The sequence below is a fragment of the Ornithorhynchus anatinus genome, chromosome 5 (assembly GCF_004115215.2).
Source record: "Ornithorhynchus anatinus isolate Pmale09 chromosome 5, mOrnAna1.pri.v4, whole genome shotgun sequence".
Taxonomy (NCBI): Eukaryota; Metazoa; Chordata; class Mammalia; order Monotremata; family Ornithorhynchidae; genus Ornithorhynchus; species Ornithorhynchus anatinus.
In genome coordinates, this window is record NC_041732.1 from 87,411,709 (window position 1) to 87,438,866 (window position 27,158).

Here is a 27,158-nt window from a genome sequence, read left to right on the forward strand (position 1 = left end):
ATGAAGATGGAAAATTGGGGTCAATTAATTAGAACTATAATATACTGTTTGCCTGCTTCATGTCTATCTACTGATTCATTTCAAGCAGTCATTTAAACATTAAAATGGACCTCTAAATGAGTCCAAAAATTCCCTACCCCTGCAGAACTTCTTCCTGAATCAAATATGTGATGGCTGGGAACAGTTATTCTCATTTTCAGGTTCATGTTTATCCAGGGACTGTGGTCACGTGCAAAATTAAGCCATAAGGATATTGAGCCTTTGGAGAAGGGTTCAGCTCTGATTATGTCAAGCCCAGAAGTGGAACAGGGGATCTTCTGGAGTTTTGTCCTCAATTCAATTTAAATCTCATGTTCAACATTTTTATTCTGAGAAAGAAGAGTGGAGAGGCATTTGTAGCTTTCAGCACAGAGAGCATTTAGATAAGAATTATTTCTCTGAATGTGGACAGAAGCAGGGCTGTTCTAGAGTGGCTAAAGGGCATTAATTTCAAGTGTTTCTTCCAATCACATGTGGGAACAGTTCCTGTTAATTGGGAAGAGTGGCATGGAGTGCAATGGAAGTCCAGAGAACAGCATGAGGTACATGCCCTAGAGAAAGAAACCTAACAAGAGGGGAAGAAAAAAGCTTTAAGGACTGAGTCCATAAAAGGTCCATCATTTAAAGTGATTTGGAATGTCTCTGAATAGGAAATGAAGTATTTTGGGGGAGTGGAGGAGGAGATCCGAGGAGGTGAAAAGCCTCTTTTATCCTCTTGTGATTTCAAAACAACTGAAGAGATTCAACTATTTTCAAGCTACAACTCAGATCTCAGATATTAATTATATTTCATAAATTAGGAGCGGCTTAATTGAAAACATGGATAAAAATGGAGTGGTAATGACATCCTGGTCTCTTCATATTTTACTGTATAAATAAGAAATCTGTTGTGCCATTTTAATATTCAGAGTGTGTTATAAAACCAAATATATGATTTTGTCATTCTGCCTATGAAGACAACGAAGGGCTGTCCATTCTTGTCCTCACACCAGCACAGCAGACACACTACCTAGTAGATCTATAGACAAAATCCTCATTGGTAAATACTGGGTAAAAGAGAGCAGTGTTTTTCTTCATCTGTTTGTAGCCTTTCCAGGCATTCATAAGCAGCCCAAATAACCAATGGCTTGATAAATTCTAGGAATTCACCGAAAAGGTTTTGACTGTTCAGTCTGTGGAGATATAGATTAGGGGTCATTCATGGAAAGTTTAGGAAGGTATGAAGAGTGTTGGGCATGTAAAGCAATAAGAGAAAGAAGGCAATCCAGGCAAGTTTGAAGATAACAGGCGTGAAATAAACAAAAAGAACCACATGGCAAGTGTCTTACAAGTAGAAAAGGCATAGGCTAAACTCATCAGGAAGTTCATAAAGGATTTTCACTCTTGCTTCACCTATTCATTCTTTCAGTAGTATTTATTGTGCTTACTATGTGCAGAGCACTATTCTAAACGTTTGCACTGTACTAACCTATTGTCAGTTCCTGCCAGAAGCTCTTCCCCACTATATATTGATGGACCAGGATTCACCCCATCTTCAAAGTCCTATTGAAATCATATCTCCCTCAGGAAGTATTCCCAGATTAAGCTCTCACCCCCCAACCTATTTTACTTCTTTAGTGCCTCTGCCACATATTAAGTCCCACTACCTAAACACTTAGGTACTCACCCTACCCCCATGGCACTTCTTGAAGGTTCCCTCAAGGATTACCATCATTATGAGCAATGGTTCTCTTTATTCATTGAAATTTTCCATAGTTTAAATCACTGTAGTCAAAGACCTAGAGACCAGGGGTGGAACTAAAGAATAAGCAGGCAGGACAATCGGCAGACTACTTGTTTTGTTTTGTTCTGTTTTGCTTTGCTATCTGTCTCCCTCGTTTAGACTGTGAGCCCATTATTGAGCAGGGATTGTCTCTATCTGTTGCCATATTGTACACTCCAAGTGCTTAGTACAGTGTTGTGCACATAGTAAGCACTCAATAAATACTACTGAATGAATGAATGAATTCAGGGAGCCTGGTTTCTATCCCTCCCAGAGTGTCCTTGTGTTCCCCTCCATTACCACCATTCTTTCTGGAGCTCACTTCCATCTCATCTCTGACCCTCAGAGGGTTTCCTTCAACCCTCTAGAACGCCTTCCTTCTCCTCTCTGTCCCTCCTCTGTGTCCAAAAGAGAGGATATGAGTGTGGTATCACCATGGGGCTGGGGATGGGGAAAGGTACTGATTGAGATTATTCGGAAATATTTTCTCCGTCTCAGTCTCTCTTTATCTTTCTCTTGATCTTGTGACCCACTATGATTACATCGCATCACATGACTGGCAGATCTCTGGATCAGTCAGAGCCTGTCTTCAAGAACCAATCAGAGGACATGGACCATGTCCAACCCAATTTTCTTGTATCCACCCCAGTGCTTAGTTTAGTGCCTGGCACATAGTAAACACTTAGTAAAACCACTATTAGTATTAGATGGCTCATCAGCGTTCTGGAAATCAAGCACTCCAACTGGGTGGAGGGGGATCAGATATGGACACCCGGGGATGCCCATAATCGAAGCAAATGTAGTTTAGCCAGTACGCATCTGTATCTTGTACCCCACTTATGCAAATATCCTCATGCTCAGTTGCTCCTCTTAGCAGTATTATATTTTAATGTCTGTCTCCCCTACTAGACTGCAATCTCCCTGAAGACAAGGTGTGTGTCTACCAATGGTATTGTATTCTCACAAGCATTTAGAACAGTGGTCTACACAAAGTTAGGGCTCAATAAGTTCCATTGATTGATTGATTATGGGCTAGAGATCCAAAAGAAAGGACAAATTTGGATATTTTGCTGTTTGAGAGAACCATTAAGGATGCTACAAGGCTCAAGAAGTGTTTAGACAATCCTGTGGTGATTAGGTGCATGAAGAGCTATTGGAGTGAATGACAGGAATAACAAGGTCCAGCCCTAAAAACAAAATTGAGATGTAAATGACACCATCACACTCTCTCTCCAAGAGTCCATCGACACCATCATTGGAAACTGAATACTTGGGTGGATGGCATTGTTCTGACCTTGCATGGCACTACTTATTGTTCTAAATTCTTATGTAATCTTTAGTTTAGATCACAGTACAAACTGGGTCCTTGCAAGTTTTGTATGTAATTTTTGTAGAAAAGGATTGATGGGGAATTCATACTAGTTAATTGTGTATTTACTCAACACTCCATCTCATGGAAACTATCTGGACACCTGGCTCTTCCCTAACCTCACCCATGCCTAATATTAACAAGTCAAAGGAGGGAGAATTTCTGCAAGATTTTGTTTTCTCCCTCCTCCTCCTCACTCTCTTGTGTCCCTTTCTCATTGCAGAAAATTGCATCTTGACAAAGAGGTGCATGATTGTAGCCTTTTCAGGATTTTGTCCTCTTCAAAATGCTTTTCTTGAAGGACTTTCTAAATTATACATACTAGTGCCCCTTTTGTCATTTATATTCAGAATATCTTTTGAGTCTAAGGGAATCATATTTTACTGCACACCATCTTGGAGGAACTGTAAGGAAGACTGATTGGCTTCAAAGTATAAAGCATTTAAATTTACTTTCTCTGGGATCGCTGCATGAATGCAGGGAAGTTCTTGCTTGTAAAGCTGGCTTTCTGAGCCCCAGTTCATAAAATAAGTTGTATTCAAATTGGATAGCCACATTCCACAAATTGTTTAGATGATGAAATTTTGCTGAGTCACAAAATGTATAAATGTATAATTGAGATATTTAAAGTTCTAAGAGAGTTTAGTGAGGAAAACTGGTAGGAAATTCATTAATTTCTCTTTTCAGGATGTACTTTTGCTCATTGCTTCTTGCAAAAGAGACTTCTTACCAGTTAGCAAAATCATCGTAAGGGTGATTTAACTGCCACATTGTTCTAGCCACAGTGGGTTGTTGGTGTGACATACTTGTACCGTGAAAACAGTTCTGAATAATTCTGAAAAGTACAATAGCCACCACCATAATTAAATATAAAATAACAATAAACAGGGATTGAAAAACTATAAAGTTGAAGTGATTTCTACAAACTGCCCTTTTTTCCCTTTCAGTCATTTTAGAAAGCATTTGGCATAAGAGATCTGTTTACCTCTTTGACAAGATGGTATTAATACTAATTCTCACACTGTTAATTGTTTTATCTCTCTCACTTAGAGTCTTTCATTGTCTCTGTCTTTCTCCTCCCAGACTCCCTCTATCTTCTCCCTGTTTCCCTGCCTTTTTCTCCATCTAATCCTACAACCTTTAACCAGATTGTGTTAGCATACACAATGTCCAATAGGTGTTTTTAATGATGACATCAACCATTAGGAAAAAAGCAAATTATAGTACATGCTATGAAATGGAATTCATACATTATTTTCAATCACCATTCTAATTATTTAGGATGAATGATATATATTCTGTGTCAACCTGAGGAACTGGAATTTTTCTGAACTAAATTCCAGGAAACCTCTACTTACTCCGAACTCCTTCCAGGTGTTGGAGTCCATTCTCTGATTCATTCCTTGGTGTCAAGGATGTGTGAATGTGTGAATACACAATTGTTTTGGTGGGGATCTTACCCCTATTCTCACTTCCAAGCTCATCTTTCTTTGTTCTGCATCTGGTTAATCAATGGATATGAATGCTTTCAGGAGGCAGGGAACTATGCTAAGCATGTAGGAGAGTACGGTACAATAGAATTGGTAGGCATACTCCTCTCCCAGAGGGGGAGACAGACACCAAAGAAATTACAGAGAGGGGAAGCAGCAGAGAATAATAATAATGATAATAATTATGTTGGTATTTGTTAAGCGCTTACTATGTGCCAACCACTGTTCTAAGAACTGGGGTAGATACAAAATAATCAGGTTGTCCCACGTGTGGCTCACAGTCTTAATCCCCATTTAACAGATGAGGTAACTGAGGCACAAAGAAATTAAGTGACTTGCCCCCAGTCACACAGCTGACAAGTGACAAAGGCAGAATTAGAACCCATGACCTCTGACTCCCACCCCCATGCTCTTTCCGCTAAGCCACACTGCTAGCTAAGTGTGGAGAGGCAGAGAGTGGGATGAGCATCAAATACCTTAAGGTACATACCCAAGTACATGGGTGATGCAAAAGGGAGGGCAAATAGCATGGGGAGAAGAGGTGTTAGTCAAGAATGGCCATTTTCAAGGTATTTGTAAAGTGCTCACTTTGTGTCAAACACTATTCTAACCACTGGGGTAGGTACTACTGAATTAGAAAAGCAGTGTAGCTTGGTGCATAGACTACAGGCCTGGGAGTCACAGGGACCTGGGTTCTAATCTCAGCCCCACCATTTGTCTGCTGTGTGACCTTGGACAAGTCACTTAACTTCTCCATGCCTCAGTTATCTCATCTGTAAAAATGAAGATTAAGAGTGTGAGCCCCAGGTGGGACAGGGACTGTGTCCTGCCTAACTTAATAATAATTATGGTGTTTGTTAAGTGCTTACTATGTACCAGACACTGTACTAACGGCTGGGGTGGATATAAGCAATTAGGGTTGGACACAGTCCCTTGGCCCACATGGGGCCCACAGTCTCAATCCCCATTTTACAGATGAGGGAACTGAAACCCAGAGGAGTGAAGTGATTTTCCCAAGGTCACACAGCATGCATGTGGCAGAATGATTGAGAGAGCTGGGATTAGAACTCAGATCCTCTGACTCCTAAACCCATGCTCTTTGCACTAGAACAGGTTGCATCATTTGGAGGAAATATGATTTTACTAGAACTATGAAGATGGAGAGAGTGGCTGCAAGCCCATTATGGGCAGGAAATGTGCCTGATACATTGCTATATGGTACTCTTCCAAGCATTTAGTACAGTGCTCTGCACATAATAACTGCTCAATAAATACCACTGATTAAATGATTAATTGAGAGTGGTGGTTTAAGATGACTAGAAATCTGGTGTCCTTAAGTGGGAAGCAGCGGGGCCAGAAAGAGGGGACAGAGGTTGGGGAGATGAGGAAATGGGGTGAGGAAAATTGGGGAAAGTGTAGAAGAGAAGAGGAGAAGGGAAAAGAGGAGAGAGGAGGAGAGAAAAAAGGGAAGAGAAGTAGGAAAATTGGGAAGGGGAAGATATGTATTAGAATATGGAAATGAACCAATCTCTGGTGAAGAAAAGCAGTTTAATTAGAAGGCAGGAGGTTTGATTGACAGATTAATGCATCTGATTGGCTGAAGTCTAATGTAGCAGGAGATGAGGGAAGTTTAGTAATAGGGTATCAGATAGTAGAAGGCCCTCAAGGTAAAGATCTCCTGTTGCATCTTTTGCAAAATTGTTCTACATTGTTGATTTAATTCCATCCATATTCAGGGGTAGTTATTTAGAAGATCTGTTTGAAGTTCCAATAACAAAATGTAAATCTATATATCTGAAGTGTGGCAATGCTTCCCTCTATCTTTTGTATCAATAAATACATCTAGTGAAAGAACTGATCTTTCTAGAGAGCTATAATTACAGAGCAGTACAGAGCAGAAGCTATAAAAAAGTAGTTAGTTTGGACAAAGGGGTAGTACTAATTGCATTCCTTTGACTCTAGAGAAGAAAGAAAACCAAGGAACATCTTCTAAATGATCTAAATCATTTTCTCTCAAAGAACTGGACGGAGATATAATTTCCAAGTGTTCCCTAGTGAAACTAAATAGGATTTTTACCTTTAGTCAAGTCAAATACCGCATCAAGGAATCAAAACCAAAAAAAATGGATTTAGAACAGTCCTCAAAATGGCTATTAATAAAAATGATATGGCAAAAAGACTGCAGACTCTGAGGGGAGACATCGTGTCTACTACAATATTGCACTCTCAAGTGCTCAGTATAAGAATGACTTCTAGCTTCCTTGTACTCTGTACAGAATTCATGCTCAATAACTACCCTGGATTGATAAAATCCAAAACTTGTGGAACCCTCTTAATTCATTCAGGGTTCTACTGTATAAGGGAAATCAGAAAATATACAGATATAAACAAGAAAGGAGAGATGGAAAGGTAGTTCTGTAGGGCCCCCCAAATGACATGATGATGTCACAGATGCCATTTTCCAAAAGTAATAATATAACCATCATTATTTTCGTATTTGTTAAGTGCTTACTATGTGCCAAGCACTATTCTAAGCCCCGAGGTAGATACAAGGTAGCCAGGTTGCCACACGTGGGGCTCAGAGTCTCAATCCCCATTTTACAGATGAAGAAACTAAGTCCCAGAGAAGTGAAATGACTCCCATCCAAGGTCATACAGCAGACAAGTGGCAGAGCTGGGATTAGAACCCATGATCCTCTGACTCCCAGGCCTGTGCTCTATCCACTACACCATGGTACTTTCTCAAATTTTATACAATCCTAGAGCATTTCTCTGAGTGGGCTTTTGAACTCCTCACTTACTCCAAAGCCAATGTGTTCCCCTCCAGGGACAGGGTGAAATCTGTCCTGTACATCCTTGATTTATTTGATTTAGAAGCTCCATGGAGGCTGCCCCTAGTTTGGCAACACCTTGACCTGAAAATATTTCCTGGGAGTCAGAGGACTTGGGTTCTAATCCCGGCTCTGCCAAATGTTTGCCATGTGGCCTTTGGCAAATCACTTAACTTCTCTATGCCTCGGTTCTCCAGTTCTCCCTCCCCATATGGGACAGGAACTGTGTCCAAACTAATTCACATGTATCTAACCCACTGTTTAGAACAGTGTTCAACACATAGTAAACACTTAACAAATACCATAAAAAAATCAATTCTGGTTCCTGAAAAGTATTTCTTCTGTGTAGAGTCTTCCTCACAATAATAATTGTGGTATTTGTTAAGCACTTACTACATGCCAAACACTTTATTGTGCTGGGGTATATTAAGATACCTGGATGCATTCAACAAATACCGTAATTATCATTATTATTATAAACAGATTCAACACAGGTTTTGTCTTATTTGGGGCTTTCAAGGGAATGTGTTAAGTTTAATTAGGTACGATTGGGCATGAGGGTTACTAGAGCAATACTAGCTCTGGATTAAAGGGATTTCATTGCACATTTTATTGATCCCCTATTTGGTTAAAATGAACACACAAATAACAGTCTAAAGAGTAGGAGTAGATGATGGAGTAATTTAGTCAGATTTCTACTGGATCAGGCTGAAATTGGATTTGTTAAATCTAATGAGGAAGAGTTAATACTGAAGAAATATTAAATCCACCTTCACAGGATTGATTTTAGAAAAACTGTATATATTTGTTGTTAGGAATTTCTGCAGTGTCAGAAATTTCTGACCAATCAGCATCCCTCAGCAAAAATGCCCAGGCAGAGGACTGTCAGACAAGAATTACTTGCAAGAAGATCTGCAGAAGGATCAGGAAGATCCATTCAGTTGAGGGAATTCACTAGATAGCCAGCAGAGGGGGGCATCCATACCATCACCTTCCCTCTATCTTTCCTCATCTCCTTTCCCATAACCTGAAACTAGCCTTTGTTTTTGCCACCCATCCTCCTTCTCTCTTTCTTACTCTCCTTGTTTCCCTCCTTCTCACCCTTCTCCCTTCCCTCCATCCATCCCTCTTTTCCTTCCTCTATCCCTCCTTCCCACTATCTGTACCTTCTTCCTTCATTTCTTCCCTCTCTTCCTCTGCTTCCCTTTGCCCCTTCCTCCCTCTTTTTCTTCCTCTCTCTCCCTTCCTCCTTCCTTTTTTCTTTCCTATCTTCCTTTTCTCCTTCCCTCCATCCTTTCCCTCCTCTCTCCCTTTCTCTACTTCATCCTTCCTTTAGCTAGTTCAGCAAATAAAACCTTAGAGCTTCTTTTGTGTGACCTCACTATATATCCCTTGAGCCTTGACATGACACTTTTCAGTGGTGGGTTTTTGTAATGTGATCACTTCCCTTCACTGCATTTTTTTCTCTCCTTGGTGTTATATCCCAGGGCTAGTTGATAGAGGAGAGCAATATTTCTCTTTTAAAATGGGTTTAGTCAACTTAGAACTGAAGAAAAAGGAACAATAAATTGTCAACTGCTAGAGTTTCAAAGAAACAGAAATTATTGCTGAGTAGTGCACCTTCTTTCACATGATTTATGATGCAGCTAAGAGTTAGGAAAATACTGAATGGACTGTACCTTAATAATAAAAAAAAATAGCCAGGAGAGTTGTTAACAGTTCATTGCATTCCTGCACTTAATACTATTCATCTACACCCACTCCCTCAGAAAACTTATTCATTTCCATGGCTTCAGCTACCAACTGTATGCAGATGATTGCATCTCCAGTCCTGATTTCTCTCCTTCTCTGTAGTCTTGCATTTGCTCCTCCCTTCAGCACATCTCTATTTGGATATTCCACTTGTCAGATTTAATATTCCCCCCCCCCCAAAAAAAACTCTCAAAAAAACAAACAACGAAAAAAACCCTTCTCATTTTCAGAGGCAAACTCTGTCCTCGCCGCTGCTTTTCCCATCATTATAGATAGCACCACCATCCTCCCTATCTCACAAGCCTGTAACCTCAGAATTATCCTCAACTCATCTCTCTCATTAAACATATATCAATGTCACCAACTTCTATCTGTTCAACCTTCACAACATCATTAGAATCCACCCTTTCCTCTGCATACAAACTGCTACTACCTTAATCCAAACAATTATCCAGCCTTGATTACTGCATTAGCCTCCTTGCTGACGTCCCTGCTTCCTGTCTCTCTACACTTACAATTCACTCTTCTGCCCAGATCATTTTTCTACAAAATAGTTCAGTCCTGATTTCCTCTATAACCCACCACAGAATTTTCTCTTTTAAAGCCAACCTACTCACTGTACCTCTGTCTTGTCTTACTCATCACCAACAACTCACCCATGTCCTACCTCTGGCTTGAATGCCCCTCCCTCTTCATATCTGACAGTCAATAACCCCACCTTCATAGCTTTATTAAAAGCACATCTCCTCCAAGAGGTCTTCCCTGACTAAACCCTCATTTCCTCTTTTCCCAAACACTTCTGAATCACTCTTGCACTTGGATTAACACTCTTTATTCACTCCTCCCTCAGTGCCACAGCACTTTATATGTACTCATAATTTATTTATACCAATATCTGTCTCTCCCTCTAGACTATAAGCTCCTTATCGGTCATGTTTGCATCTACAAACTCTGTTGTACTTTCACAAGTGCTTAGAACAGTGTTCTGCTCACAATAAGTCCTCAATAAATATGATAGACTGATTGATTGATTGATATTCCTTATAATTCCTTGTTCTTGGATGCCATACTAATGTTAACAGAAGTTTTCCAAGTATTTCCTTCAGAAATTAAATAGCAAACTTTATTCATATGACAAAAATAAAGTGCAATACATGCACTCAGCTCAGTAGAAGCTGCCAGCTGAAAGCTCTAAAGCTATTTCAAAATGCTAATTCATTAGCTATTAGAATTGTGAAGTCCACAATACACAATACTTTCAATATTACCACACACTCAGGCTGCAGAAAATAACTGTACATCGATGATGTATAATGTTTTGTGGAGAAAAACAGAATGAAATTTCCTGTTCCTGATGCTAGCCAAGCACCAGTCAGAAACTTCCAGTTCTATCTGGCACCTATGCTAACTTGGATCAGGAGGAGCTCAGGATGATGGGACCAGAATAAAGGGAAGGAAGGAGGAGAGATAAAGGAGGAAGCTGAGAGAGAAACTGATGTGGATGTACCCCTGTACTGGTTATCGAGTGGATTCCCACAGCGAAGTTTCCATGGATCACCACCATTACCAATGGTGCTTATTGAGGGCTTGCTCTGTGCAGAGCACTGAACTAAGCACTTGCCTGGATATAATCAATCAATCAATCAATCATATTTATTGAACTCTTATTGTGGGCAGAGCGCTATAGTAAACACTTGGGAGAGTACAATATGACAATGTAACAAGGTTGGTAGATAGATTCCCTGCCCACAGTCAGTTTACAATCTAGAGGGATAGAATCGATTGTTGATTACTAAAATATATGACAATTTGCCTAAATGTATATACCTAAGGAGAGTTAGACGGAAATAGAGACCTTTTCAGTGGGTTTTTTTGTTGTTGTGTGTTCAATGTCAACCATGTTAAATGAGCTCAGCAAATACTAATGAACCACAGTGATGGTTTCAGATTACGTATGGCAAAGCTCTGAAACTTAAATAATATGTGCTGAATAACCTTCATTGATCTGACTCAAAAATGTCTATCTTCTGTTGGAGAAAAAACATGTAACAAGTGTCAGAGGTCATAATAATAATAATAATAATGTTGGTATTTGTTAAGCGCTTACTATGTGCCGAGCACTGTTCTAAGCGCTGGGGTAGACATAGGGGAATCAGGTTGTCCCACGTGGGGCTCACAGTCTTAATCCCCATTTTACAGATGAGGGAACTGAGGCACAGAGAAGTGAAGTGACTTGCCCACAGTCACACAGCTGACAAGTGGCAGAGCTGGGATTCGAACTCATGAGCCCTGACTCCAAAGCCCATGCTCTTTCCACTGAGCCACGGTCCCAGATCTGCCACTTGTCAGCTGTGTGACTGTGGGCAAGTCACTTAACTTCTCTGCGCCTCAGTTACCTCATCTGTAAAATGGGGATTACCTGTGAGCCTCATGTGGGACGACCTGATTACCCTGTATCTACCCCAGTGCTTAGAACAGTGTTCGGCACATAGTAAGCGCTTTACAAATACCAACATTATTATCATTATTATTAATTTAACCCTGAAGACTGTCAACATTATGAGGGATTCTGCTGTGCAGACAGGATGGGTGCCCCAGCATTCCCTGGGGCAAACTAACATTAGGGTTTAAATAGATGATCTATGTGGTTCCCTAAGAATAAAGGAAAACAACAGGGAGCAGATAGTAGCAGCAGAGCAGATTCTAGGATCCTGTCCTCATTTTATTATCCATTGTCACACTCGTTTGTGCTTAGTGAGCCAGGAATCAATATGAAGTCCGTTTTGAGTTCAGCAGATTTCCAGGACCATTTTACAGAGAGTAACAATGGGAGTAGATGAGAAGGTCAGGAGGAGGGAGCTATGTGTTGACTGGTACCAGATATTCAGGCTTCAAGACACAAAGCCTTGTTTGTGTAACGACATTAGAGACTTAAAGTCAGTACACCCTGTATTTCAGGAGACTCTTGTCTGTTCTTGGTTGGGAGTTGCCGTAGGAACACTGGACCGGGTATGAAATTTTGCCAGGGTACAGAAATAATTGGACTGGTGCCTCCCAGCTTTCCTGAGTCACGGCAGGTATCATGAAGATAATCTGACTATATCGACAAAAATACTCATATTTGTCAAATTATCCAAGACTGATAGTTTGAGAGGCAAATCTATGAAGGAATTATCTTCTTTGTCAAGTCTATTAAGGACTGATTTGAGTATTTACAAGAAAGAGAGGGTGGGAAAGGAAGAAGAACCATGGTGCAGGGTCCTGCCAATCAGAGAAGAGGGTGGGAGGGGCAGATCACAAATCAATGTTTTAATTGGAGGAATCTGAACAACAAAGGTTTACCAGAAGCCTGTTATTTGTGAGGGTGCCATAGATGAGCCAGTGGCAAACCCATAGTGGGTTTAGAATGATGACAATTGGTGACAGCAACTTCAACTGTGAATCCCCTATGGGGAAGAGAAATGGGAAGGCCAGGTAGATGGGAGAGATTAAGATGGTGGTGGTAGTGGTGGTGTGTGTGTTAGGGGAGGTGGGAGGGAATTTTAGATTCTCTTGGTTGTTCTGAAGAATCTCTGAGCAGCCCAGAATGTTTATCAATGACCTAGCTAGATGAATATCTTGCTTCTTCCTAGTACTCTATAGTTAAGTGTCTCTTATTTGACCCTTTAAAAATCTTTTCATGTTTTCTGCACTGCCAACAATTGATGTTGTTATTATTGCACCAATTTCTCCCACCCTAACACTTTGTAATGGAGCAAATAGAAAGAAAGTAACTACTCCCCACAGTAGCGAGGATTGCTGATGTATGTGCTGTGAGAGATTCAAGAAGCATGATCTACACAGTCCTGGGTTGGGAAGATTGTGTAATACAAACTTCACCTGGAAGATTTCTACAGAAAAGTCTGTCAAGCTTATCCTCAGGCTTTCTTTCGGGCCAAGACTAGTCTTGGTGAGAGGTACCATGGAGTCCTGGACATTGAAATGGAAGATAAGGTAATGATGATTCAACCAGCCACACAGTCCACCAGAATCATCAGGTCTGAGTCAGATTGTGCCCTCTATCTGGAACAGATTAATGAGGTCATTTTTCAATCTCCTGCAAAAGTGTCTTAGATTTGGAAATTATTTCTGTTTGGTCTCTTAGTCCTCAGGTAGCTATTCTCCACCCCTAGTTTACCTGTGGCCTGGGTCATGATGATCCCAAACCCAAATGTTCAAAAAAATAATAATGATAATCATAATTGAGGTATTTGCTAAACACTATGTGCCAGGCACTGTATTAAGCATGGGTGTGGACACAAGGTAATTGGGTTGGATGTGGTCCCTGTCCTACATAGGACTCACAGTCTCAATCCACATTTTACAGATGAGATAACTGAGATCCAGAGGAGTTAAGTGACTTGCCCAAGGTCACACAGCAGACATGTGGCAAAGCTGCGATTAAAACCCATGACTTTCTGACCCCAGGCCCATGCTCTATTCACTATGCCATGCTGCTCCTCTAAAATGGTTTTGAAATGGTGACAATTTTCTCTCCTATGAGCTTTGGGGTCTATGGTTGTGAGACTTAAATGTACCACAGAGACTTACCCAACTTCCTGAAAAGTTTCACTAGCTTCAATTACTCAGTCATTCAATCAACCATATTTATTGAGCATTTACTGTGTGCAGAGCACTGTTTTAAGTTCTTAGGAGAGTGTAATACAGCAGTAAGTAGAGACATTCCCTGACAACAATGACTTTACAGTCACTTCTAAGCTAGACTCAAGCTCAAATAGCCAGCCAGGATAACCATGATTGCTACCATGACAGGTTGGAAGGTTTTGGTCTGTGAAATGTTATTCAGGAGAAACCATTCAAGATGATAGGATAAACGAGCAGTTTATAATGACTACTAATTGACTGGCTCCTAGTTTATATTGTTTGGTCACCCGATCTAAGAAGCAGGGGGGCAGCACTGGAGAAGAGGGAGCTGGCACTTTTCATCAAGCTCCAGAGGAGGAAGGGTCTCAGGTGGGGGAAGCAGACTGGGGCCACAAATGCACTTGGTTTCCTCCGAAACCAAAGCGTGTGTGCGTGAAGCTGGACCTGACCCCTATGCAGAGGGGACCCCATCCTGGGCCACCCAGCTGGAGGTCTCCCACCCAGCTGGAGGTCTCCCAGTTTCTCAGGAGGGTTTGTGCCATCCAAGGTCCATCTTACCACCTGTCATCCCAGAGAGGGGAAAGCAATAAAGCAGCTGTAGCTCCTCACCAGACCCTGGATCTTCTGACCCCAACTCTGAGGTAGGAGAAGGCAAGAAAATGAGAAGCCTTGAGTTTGTTTTCTTTTTATTTAAGAACCTGACAAAAAAATAAATCCCTCTGGGCCAGCAGTGATCCAGGGCAGAGACAATCTCTGGGCTCGTGGACCCAGGGACTGCTGTAGCCACTGCCCAGCCCAGAGGGGCTTGCTTGGTGGGAGGGCACCAGACCAGTATCAGATTAAGTCTTTTGATTTGCCGGGAGAGGTGGTGCCATTTTGCATTGTAAGTTCAACTTCTTCTACTGAAGATTGATAGATTGGTTAAGATACCCAGACATTTTCATCAGTCAAACACCTCTGATCCAAAGCACACCACCAATCAATCAAATTTCTCTTATGAAAATCCCACCCCCATCGTGGACCCCCATTAAAGAGTTCCTAGAACCCAGGAAACTTACAAGCCTTGAAACAATGCTCTCAGCAACTCCATGACTCTGACTGAGCCAAACTAAGATGGGGACAACATACAGAGAGGAAAAAAAACCACAATTTTAAATATACAACAAAACTCAATTTTGAAAAAAAAGGTAGCAATGGACTTTTTGTGGAGCCATGAGCTCTATTGGAGTACTCATGGGCCTAAATTCAGTTTCTAGTCCCAGCCCTGCCACTGCCCTGTTGTATGATCTTCAGCCAATAAATTCGACTCTCTGTGCTGTAATTTCCTCATTTATAATAAGGTTATAAAATACTTGCTCTCCCTACCTCGAACAATTTGCATACTATTATTCCTAACCAAACTATTTGAGCAAGTTGTTTACACCCGCTGCCTCCATTTCTTCTCCTTCAAATCCTCGTCCCTTGACTCTGTGGAAACTGCCCTCTCCAAGGTCATCAGTGGAATTCTTCTTGCCAAATCCAATAACCTCTCCTTTTTGCTAATCCTCCTTTGATTCCTCAGGCTGCCTTTGACATTGCAGACCAGCTCCTTCTTGTGGAAACACTGCCTAACTTGGTTATACTGTCACTGTCCTCTTCTATTTCTCCCAAGTCCCCAGCTGCTCCTTTCTTTCTTTTACAGACTCCTTCTCTTCGTCCCACTTCCTAACTGTGGGAGTCCCTCATGACTCAGTTCTGGGTTCCCTTCTGTTTTCCATGTAATAATGGTGGTATTTGTGAAGCACTTACTATTTGCAAAGCACTGTTCTATAAACCCTGAAGATCTTGTATCCACCGCAGCACTTAGTAGAGTTCTTGGCATATAGTGCTTAACAAATACTACAGTTATCATTATTACCCACTCCCTTGGAGAACTAATTCACTCCCACAATTTCAACTACTATCTCTAGCCAGATAATTCCTAAATCTACCTCTCTGGACCTGATCGCTCTCCTCTGTCTTCTCAGATTTTCTCCTGTCTGGAGTAAATCTCTACTTGGAGGTCACATCAGCACTTCAAAGTTACAACCTGTTCAAACTCTTCATCATCCCCTGCAAACCCTTCTCCTCCTAACAACTGTCTCATCATCATTGACAACACCAAAATTCTCATTGACACACTAGTCAGTTAGCTTAGCATAATATTTGACTCATCTATCTCATTCAACCTGCATATTCAGTCTTGCAAAAAGTCATGTCATTTCTACCTTCACCACATCCCTAGGATCTACCGTGTTTGTCCAAGTACTAGTCACCTCAAATAAAGCATCAGCCTCCTCAATGAACTCCCTTCCTCCCATCTTTCTCCCCATTCATCGATGTTTTATGCTGCTGGTATTATTTTCCTAAAAAAAAAAAATTCACTCCATTACTCTACTATCCTCAAAATCCTCCAATGATTCCCCACACCACCTGCATCAAACCAGATCTCATTACCATTGGTCTTAAGGCACCGGGGCTTGGGAGTCAGAGGTCATGGGTTCGAATCCCACCTCGGCTACTTGTCAGCTGTGTGACTGTGGGCAAGTCACTTAACTTCTCTGTGCCTCAGTTACTTCATCTGTAAAATGGGGATTAACTGTGAGCCTCATGTGGGACAACCTGATTACCCTGTTTCTACCCCAGCGCTTAGAACAGTGCTCTGCACATAGTAAGCGCTTAACAAATACCAACATTATTATTCAATCAGTTATTCTTTTAACTTAGGATCTCTAAGCTCTTATTACAACCCAGCCTGCATATTTTGCTCCTCTAACACCAACTTCCTAACTTACTAGATCCCATCTGTCTCACCCTGATCCCTTTCCCATGTCCTCCCACTGGCCTGGAACATCCTCCCCCTTCCAAGCCAGCATCCCACCATTCTTCCCATTTTCACAACCCTCCTAAAATCACACCTCCTCTAAGATGCCTTCCCAGATTAACCCTTTATTTCCCCTCTCAATTCACCCTTCCTTTCACATCACCTATACACTTGGGCCTGCACTCCTTCAGTACACTTTGATATTCACCTCATCCCCAGTTCCATAGCACTGATACATATTTCCCTTGTACTCTGCCTTTTTCCTCTCTTGGATTTATTTTAATGTCTGTCTCCCCTTATTAGACTGTGAGCTTCTTGTGGACAAGAACCATGTCTTCTAACTCTATTGTAGACTGTAAGCCCATCAAAGGGCAGGGACTGTCTCTATCTGTTGCTGATTTGTACATTCCAAGCGCTTAGTACAGTGCTCTGCACATAGTAAGCACTCAATAAATACTATTGAATGAATGAAAGTATCTTAATGCAGTGTTCTCAGTAAATACCTCCAATTGATTGATTGACATGCTTGATCTAATTTTCTTCTGACTACCTCTGTTCTTGTCACATATTAGCCACTTGATGAATTCCATTAAAATTGCTACTATTATTATCATTATCCTTAATGATAATAATAATGATAATAATAATGCTGGTATTTATTAAGCACTTACTATGTGCAGAGCACTGTTCTAAGCACTGGGATAGATACAGAGTAATCAGGTTTTCCCACATGAGGCTCAAAGTTAATCCCCATTTTACAGATGAAGTAACTGAGACACAGAGAAGTTAAGTGACTTTCCCACAGTCACACAGCTGCCAAGTAGCAGAGCCGGAATTCGAACCCATGACCTCTAACTCCCAACCCCAGGCTCTTTCCACTGAGCCACACATTACTCTTAGACCCAACCTGACATGTGGTCTGCTCTCTCGGAGCAAAGACGTAGGTAATGGGTAATGGAAAGAGGCAAAATGAAAAACTGTGGTGCTTCATATTCAAATAAATCTGTGTGACTGTCTTTACATGCACACAAGGTAAGATGGATTATTGATGGATTAGTCACTGTTGCCACATAGGCATGAGGGTGTAGGATTTTATCCTCACAAGTGTACTGAATACAGACTAAAATAGAGAGACAATGTTCTTCTGATCAAATCACTGGCTGAAGTTCTCCCCCTGAGTGATGATCCAAACGGCTATATCCATCCAAACGGCTATTTTACTGGTACAAAAGCTCATAATATCCCGACTGGATTATTGTGCCAACGTTCTCTCTGATCTCCCTTCCTTCTGTCTCTCCCCACTCCAGTCTATTCTTCATTCCACTGCCCGGATCATCTTCCTGCAGAAACACTCTAGGCATGTCACTCCCCTCCTTAAAATCCTCCAGTGGTTGCCTATCAACCTTCACAAAAAACAAAAACTCACGCTGGGCTTCAAGGCTCTCCATCACCTTGCCCCTTCCTACCTCTCCTCCCTTCTCTCTTTCTACTGCCCACCCCACACACTCCACTCCTCTGCCGCTCACCTCCTCACCATCTCCCGTTCAAGCCTATCCCGCTGTCGACCTCTGGCCTACGTCCTACCTCTGTCTTGGAATGCCCTCCCCTCCTTACTTCTGCCAAACTAACTCTTTTCCCTTCTTCAAAGCCCTACTGAGAGCTCACTTCCTCCAAGAGGCCTTCCCAGACTGAGCTTCACCTTTTCCCTCTGCTCCCTCTGTTCCCTCTCTGCTCCCCCTTCACTTCCCCTCAGCTAAGCCCCCTTCCCCCCATTTCCCTCTGCTCCTCCCCTTCTCCCTTCCCCTCCCCTCAGCACTCTGCTTATGTATATATTTTTCTTACTCTATTTATTTTGTTAAGGAGGTGTACATCTCCTTGGTTCTGTTTATCGTGATTAAGTTGTCTTGTTTTTGTCCATGTGTCTCCCCCGATTAGACTGTAAGCCCGTCATTGGGCAGGGATTGTCTCTATCTGTTCCTGAATTGTACATTCCAAGTGCTTTGTACAGTGCTTTGCACATGGTAACCTCTCAGTAAATACTATTGAATGAATGGATGGATGGATGAATGAATGAATGAATGAATGAATGAATGAATGAATGATGATCTTTGCTTTTTCTGTATCTAAATTGAACTCCTCTGAAGTCACAAGTGTTGTGAGTGCTTGCTTTATGTCTGCAACACAAATTTGCATTTAGGAATTTGCTGGTCTGATCTACACAGTTCATTGGTAGGGATATATAGGAAATACAGAGTCCGTTTTAAATAATGAATTGGAAAATAAAGATGTGGCTTTAAGCCACAGTTCATAAAATCCACCTGGTTTGGGGTGGGCTGGCTGAGACACTGCTGAGTTTCAGAGCCATGAGGTTAGAGAGAACAGGGGATGATCTGAATTACAAACAGTTTATTACTTGATGGTAATAGCAGATGATTGTCAATGCATACCTAATGCTGGTCACTTTAATAGTGGGGCGGTATCAAGCTTCCTTAGAAACACACAACCCCCGCGGACCATAGCAATTAAGCTCAGGGAAGGAAATGTTCTATAACTCTGACCTCGTTTCAGCAGGGGAAACATTGTCTCCTTCTTTTCTGTGCAAATAAAGCAACATTGAGTGCCAGCAGTCTCCTGATTTGACCTCTCCCAGATGAAACTGTGAGCCCGTTGTTGGGTAGGGATTGTCTCTATCTGTTGCCAAGTTGTACTTTCCAAGCACTTAGTACAGTGCTCTGCACACAGTAAGCACTCAATCCAATTGAGTGAATGAATGAACTATCCACTGGTGAATGAATCACAGAGCCAGCAAGCACTTCCCATGTGGACCTCATGGATTCAACCCAGTTTACTGATTTGCTATATTGTAAGTTCATCCTCTAGACTGAAAGTGTGTTATGGGCAGGGTATCTGTCTGCTTACTGTTGCATTGTACCCTCCCCAGTGCTTATTACAGTGCTCTGTACACAGTAAGCACTAAATAAACGCAATTGAATGAAGGAATGGAGAGTGCCCTTTCCCAGTCAGGGATATTATAAATCATTTTTACCACACAGCAGGGTGCACCTCATCAAGAATGGGGCAGGACACTCAACCCAATGTGTCCTAAGAGCTGGGTTCATGAGGGAACGTGAGATCAACTTCCCATGGTACATTTCTGTATTTGCCCCGATGATCAGCCAAGGTATTGTGAGGCACAGTTACCCGGCTCCATTACACATCTGCTGTCTTGGCCCATTGACACCTGCAGAAGGAAGCAGCATGGTGAGGACAAGAGCAGAATGAAGCTTCAGGAAGCAGCATGGACTAGTGGAAACAGCACAGGTTTGGGAGTTAGAGGATGGGGGTTCTAATCCCAACTCCACCATATGCCTGTTGTGTGACCTAAGAGGGAAGCCACTTCACTTCTCTGTCCCTTAGTTACCCCTCTGTTGCGGGTTAAGACTGTGAGCCCCACGTGGGACAGGGATCGTGTCCAACATGATTATCTTGTATCTACCCCAGTGCTTAGAACACTGCTTCACACATAGTAAGCACTTAACGAATACCACTAGTATTATTATTTAGTGTGGCATGTCTCCTTAGCTTTCCTCCACCTTAGAAGTGAACCCCTCAAAAGGCTTTGAATTGCTTTGGTCACATCTCTGCAATTGGCCTTGCTGGGAACAGAGGCTGTGTCCCTGTGGTGGGAGTTTAGCCGTCGCTAGGTCCTCGAGGTTCTAGCCTCATGGTCATTAGCTCCCAAAAAAGGTTCCTGTGAAAATGAAAAACAAAGTGGAAAAAAAAAAGGACCTTTGAAAAGTAACAATTTTTTCAATTGTTCACTTCTACTCAGAGGAAACCGGCCCATTTGACATGTAAGAGGTCAAGACCATCTCTCCACGCTCAGAATCAGAAGCTTTTCATTCAGCCTTATGTGCTGGGGGAAAAGAAAATAGATTTCACTGCGTGGCTCCTGGATTTAAGCGAGGAATACTCAGGAGGAAACCAAGAGCCTGAGGTATGATTTGGCTGAGGGAGACGACAGACCAAATCCACGGGCCTGAAACATTTTGGGAATGTATTTTACCTTCATTGTCCCCTGGACACACAGAACCTATTGCCCATAGAAGGTTTCTGTGAATGTCAGGAAATTGTCTTTGCAGCCAGTGGCCACTCAGTTTCTTAACTTTTCCATGTGGATATGAAAGGAAACAGATATTCAGTTTGAAACATCAGTGGTTGAAGAATGTCTTCAGCATTATTTAAGGGAGTGATTTGGGGGGAAATCTTGTTCATTGTTATCCAGTTTGGACATGGATTGATAGTGATAGTTTGGGGTAAAATAAAAGCCAATGTTGGAAGTGTTGCAGTGGCAAATTCTAAGCTAATTTTTGGCATTGCAATCTATATTAGATTTTTTTTTTAAGTAAAGAATAATAATAGTTGCTATCAACACATTGACCTTAACTAACCAAAAAATTTCAGGAGTGGAAATATGACAATGTTGTGGGCAGGGAATATGCCTGCCATATCTATTGTACTCTTCCAAGTGCTTATTAGAGTGCTCTGCACACAGGAAGAACTCAATAATTACCATTCATGATGATGTCAGCATCAAAGAACATTCCAATCAGCTGTAATGCAGTAACTACAAAGTCGAACCTGAAAATATAATCATATGTGAAATGTCATCAACCATTTCTGGTCCATAAAGATGTGATTCTTTAATGGCTCTGAGACCTGCCTGTACGAGCGGTTTCACATAGCTCCATAATCAACTGAACAGCAAGAAAGGATCACCAAAAACAAGCCCTTGGATTCAGTTAGTTCAACAGGTCTAAAATAATGTTTTTTGCAGTGCTGCCTCACTGGGCAGAGAGTGTGCAAATAGAGGCTGGCAGCAAGATAATCAAGCAGCTTCTTCACAGAGAGCAAATAGAGGATTTTTGTAATGGGTAGGGTAATAATGTTGGTATTTGTTAAGCGCTTACTATGTGCAGAGCACTGTTCTAAGCACTGGGGTGGATACAGGGTAATCAGGTTGTCCCACATGAGGCTCACAGTTAATCCCCATTTTACAGATGAGGTAATTGAGGCACAGAGAAGTAAAGTGACTTGCCCACAGTCACACAGCTGACAAGTGGCAGAGCCGAGAGTCGAACCCATGACCTCTGACTCGGAAGCCCAAGCTCGTTAAGCCTGTGATGGTCACTTCCACTGGCCCCCAAGAGAAGGGTTAGGAAACCAGGAGTGTCTCTCCATCGTTCTCCTCCCTTAGGGAAGTGGAAATATGCAGCTGAGCCAGTCAGAGAAATAGAATGGGAGAGAAAGTAGAGGGACCAGGTTGTGGAAAAACAAGAAGACCCTCCGCCATCCTGAAGGTAAGAGGTAGTGAGCTGTGTACCTGAGACAGCAGGGCACATAGAAAGTGCACGCTGTGGACCCTGTAAGAACACAGGGCCCAGGGAGAGTTCAAGAAGATCCAGGATTGGGGTTAGCATACTCTGGATGTTTGGGGTAATAGACCTGCTACCGAATGACTCGGAGAAGGTGAGACTGGAACCGGGGATGTCCTGAAAGAAGAGGGGGAAGAACGAGAGGAAAGTAACCCTTGGGACACTGACAGGGTAGTACATGGGGCTTCTGGGGGTGAAAGTATTAAAGCTAGTGAAAGGTGGTTTGATCCATATTTGTTTTAATTTTTCACCTAGTTAAGGAACTATTATACACTGTTGAGATCTCAGAGCTTGGTACCTGCCTGTGGTACGGATTGAAGGAAAAATTCTGAGTGCCAGGGAGACATGTGGCTGTGGCTGACAGCTGGGTCAAATAAAAAGATGCACTATGAGAAACTGCCCTTGTATTCCCTCATACATCCAGTCTTTAGGATACATTATGCCTTTGACCACCCCGCCAAACCCCCATCCCCACTAAATTATAATATCCTTAAGGGAAGGGATCATGACTACCAACTCTATTGTACTCTCTCAAGTGCTCAGTAAATACCATGGATTGATTGATCAATTTGACCTGAGGGATCAGTGTGGCCTAAATGAAAGCCAGTTATCTGTCTCCCCTAACTCCAGTCCATACTGCACTCTGCTGTCTGGATCATTTTTCTTCAAAAAAGTTCAGGCCATGTTTTCCCACTCCTCAAGAAACTCCAGTGGTTGTCCATCCACCTTGGCATCAATCAAAAACTTCTCACCATTGGCTTCAAAGCACTTAATTATCTTTCCCCTTCCTATCTCAAATCACTACTCCCTTACTACAGCCCAGCACGCACACTTCACTTCTCTAATGCTAACCTTCTCACTCTGCCTCGATCTCATCTATCTCACCTCCGGCCCCTCACCCACATCCTCCCTCTGGCCTGGAAACCCACCCTCCTCAAATCCAACAGACAATCACTCTCCTCCTCTTCAAGCCTTATTGAAGGCACATCTCCTACAAGAGGCCTTCCCTGACTATGCCCTCCTTTTCAGTTCTCCCACTCCCTTCTGTGATATCCTTTATTCATCCTCACTCCAAGCTCCAAAGCACTTATGTTCATATCTGTAATTCATTTATTTATATTAATGTCTTTCTCCTCTAGATGGTAAGCTTATTGTGCACAGGGAATGTGTCTACTTACTGTTATATTTTACTTTCCCAAGCGCTTAGTACAGTGCTCTGCATATAGAAAATACTCAATAGATATAATTGAATGAATGAATAAATGAAAAGATCCCGGGCCTAGGAGTCAGAGGTGCTGTGTTTTTATCCCAACTTTGCCACTTGCCTGCTGTGTGACCTTGAACAAGTCACTTAACTTCTCTGTGCATCCGTTTTTTCATCTGTAAAATGTGGTACCTCATCTCCCTTCTACTTAGAATATGGGCTCTAAGTGGGACAGGGACTGTGTCTGACATGATTAACTTGTACATTAACATTTATAAATGCTTAAGAAATGTCATAATCATTAATTATTATTATAACTTGCTTGGTTATATTGTGTGTCCCTTAACCTGTAATCTGTCCTAGTGGAATGGTGGTTGGAGAAAAAAATTCCTAAATGACCCAGGGATCCAGGATACTGAAAGGTGAGGAGATCCAGAAGCTCCAGGGAGAGCAGGAAGGCAATATTAGGTGTGTGTGTGTGAATGGGGGAGGGGGAGTTTGGGTGGGAGGATGAGGGAGAAACCCAGAAGTTACAGTTCTAGCACAGCCTTACTCCTTGTCTTGTCTTATGCCGTCGAGTTGTTTCTAACCCATAGTGATACCATGGACACATCTCTCCCAGAAAACCCCGCTCTCCATCTGCAATCGTTCTGGTAGTGTATCCATTGAGTTTTTTCAGTAAAATTACAGAAGTCGTTGACCATTGCCGCCTTCCCCACAGTAAACTTGAATCTCCACCCTCTACTCTCTCCCATGCCACCACTGCCCAGCATGAATGAGTTTTGACTTGTAGCAGATTGCCTTCCACTCGCTAGCCACTGTCCAAGCTAGGAATGGAATTGGTAAGCCTCTGCTTAACTCTCTCTCCCATAGCCGAGACTAGTAGAGAACTGGAAACTCTCCAAGTGCAACCCTGAGAGGGTCCCCCTTACTCCTACTTGGGATCTTCTGCTCAGTTTGCAGATAGGCAGCTCTACTGAACACCAGGCAACATCTCTGAGCTCTCCAGAGGGCTTAAAATGAGAACAGTGATGATGCTGTTGATAATGATGTAAGCTCCTGGGAGTCAGGGACTGTGACTAACTACCAAGCCTATTGTACTCTTCCAAGCACCTAATACAGTGTTCTGTAGACAGTAAGTGTTCAATAAATACCACTGACCAATTGATGATGGATTCTTCCCTTGAGAATGAGTCTTGGTCCCCTGATACCAGGACCTAGAATCATAGAGGGCATCAAAGACCATATTGGTTCATTCATTCAATAGTATTTATTGAGCGCTTACTATGTGCAGAGCACTGTACTAAGCGCTTGGGATGAACAAGTCGGCAACAGATAGAGACAGTCCCTGCCGTTTGACGGGCTTACAGTCTGGTGACCCCTTACCTGGTCCCAGCAGCAAGTCACAACAGTGCTGTTGCTGCTCAAACCAAGTGGGTCATGGAAACAACTTCTGCCTGTACAAACCTTTCATGTGCATCATGCAATACATTCATTCTTTCAGTCATATTTATTGAGGGCTTACTGTGTGCAGAGCACTGTATTAAGCGCTTGGAAAGTACAATTTGGCAACAGAGGCAATCCCCACCCAACAACAGGCTCACAATATGTTGCCACCCCACCCCCCCACAGCCTACTGGTTGCTGCTCTTCATGCACAACAGGAGTGTGATTGTGAGGGAAGAGAAATTACAAGTGGCTCTGCCTGAACCATTAGCCCTATAATCTATTTGGATGAGTGAGGAAATAGACTCCATCCCAGACCTATCTCTTTGTTCCTTCTCTCCACTTGATCCCTATTCCTTCCCTCTTCCTAAACTCCTACCTTCTGCACCTTTCCCCTTCATTCCTCTCTTTTTCTCCTCTACTTCCTCTGGATGTTCACCTTTCAGAAACAAATCAGGGACTCTCCATGCGAACTCAATCTCTTCATGCTGAGTATTGAGGAAATCAACTCCCTGAAATGAACAAACCTACATTCCCTATTTCTCCAACCTTCTTATAAGCAGACCCCTATTGGAGAAGAAGAAAAGGAGGTGGGGAGAGCAGAACAATCTCATCAAACTCTTCCTAAAGAAATGGGTGGAATAGGCTGTATTGCAACTCTACTTGGAATTTTTCAGATGATTTTCTTCACTTTATGGATAGATGTGCTTTTTGAAAGTTCTTTCCTAGGAAAAATGCTTCTTTTCCATTAAATCTGTACAGGACACATCTGATGTTAGAATCACCCTCTCTAACCAAGCAATCAGAGATAATTGTCATAGAAGTATGTACCACTCAGACCTGCCCAGCTCTATCCCAGGAAACCTTGTAGCCATATGAAATGAATAGACAGCATTTTATGTTTTTATACAAACTCTCCCACTCACCTTCCTGGCACTCCAACCCCAATGTCCTCCCCCTTCAGCTGGCTGTTGCCCTGGGGATGTCATGTTGCCCAAGCAAGCAGCCAATAGGGTGACAGGAGAAACACAGAGCCCCAGCACTCCCAGGTAGCAACCGACAACCAGGAAGCTCACTGAAACATAATAATGTTGGTATTTGTTAAGCGCTTACTATGTGCCGAGCACTGTTCTAAGCGCTGGGGTAGACATAGGGAAATCAGGCTGTCCCACGTGGGGCTCACAGTCTTAATCCCCATTTTACAGATGAGGGAACTGAGGCACAGAGAAGTTAAGTGACTTGCCCACAGTCACACAGCCGACAAGTGGCAGAGCTGGGATTCGAACTCATGAGCCCTGACTCCAAAGCCCGTGCTCTTTCCACTGAGCCACGCTGCTTCTCATAGGCTCTCTTATCCTAGAGACTGATTGATATTAGTTGTAATTGAAGTTGTAATTGAAGTTTTCCCATATTCAGAATAAAGTGGCTGATAATCCATCAACAAGGATTCTGGATTCACTGCTGAAATTCACTTAGATGCCTAGAATCGTTCAAAATGTGTTTAGAACAAACGTGAAGTATTTTGCATGCAACACACAATGTTTGTATTCACAATATTTTTGACTGAGAGGTAGACTGGTTTTGAACTTACAGCAAGGAACTTAAACATGCAAGTAAGCAAAGTCTTTTAAGATTCTACTTGGTTGTCCTGCCAACACTTCAAATTTAACATGTAAAAAAACCCAACTTCTCATCTTCCTACAGAAATCCTGTCCTCCCCCTGACTTTCCCATCACTGTCGACAGAACCATCATCTCCCTGTCTCACAGGCCCGTATCCTTATCCTCAACTCATCACTTTTGTTAAACCCACATATTCAGTGTCACAGAATACTGTTGTTTTTACCTTTGCGACTTTGCTAAAATCCACCATTTCTTTTCTTTTCAAATCGCTGCTATACTGATCCAAACACTTATCCTATCCTACCTTGACTGCTGCATCAGCTTCCTTGCTGATCTCCCTGCCTTCTGTCTCTCCCCACTCCAGTCTACACCTTACTCTGCTGCCCAGATCACTTTGCTAAAAAAAAAAATCAATCCGTAACCCTTCTCCTCAAGAAACTCCAATGATTGCCTATCCACCTTCGGATCAAACAGAAACTCCTTACTATCTGCTTTATGCACCCAATCACCTTGGCCCCTCCTTTCTTTCCTTGCTAATGCCCTACTACAACCTAACTGCATGCTTCGCTCTTCCAAAACCAACCTACTCTAAGTAGCTTGACTGTGTCTGTCTCGTTACAGAGCCCCTTACCCATGACCTGCCTCTGGCCTGGAACTTCCTCTGCCTTTAAATCTGATAGACCATTACTGTCCCCACATTCAAAGCCTAATTGAAATCACATC

The 27,158-nt window shown here is 42.3% G+C and overlaps 1 non-coding gene across 1 annotated transcript; it reads right to left on the reverse strand.

Moving 5' to 3' along the window:
• Nucleotides 1–24,153: 24,153 nt before the first annotated feature.
• On the reverse strand, nucleotides 24,154–24,291 carry LOC114812557. The gene has a single exon (XR_003760208.1). It is a non-coding gene; the product is annotated as a small nucleolar RNA SNORA7 (small nucleolar RNA).
• Between the last annotated feature and the right edge of the window lie 2,867 nt (nucleotides 24,292–27,158).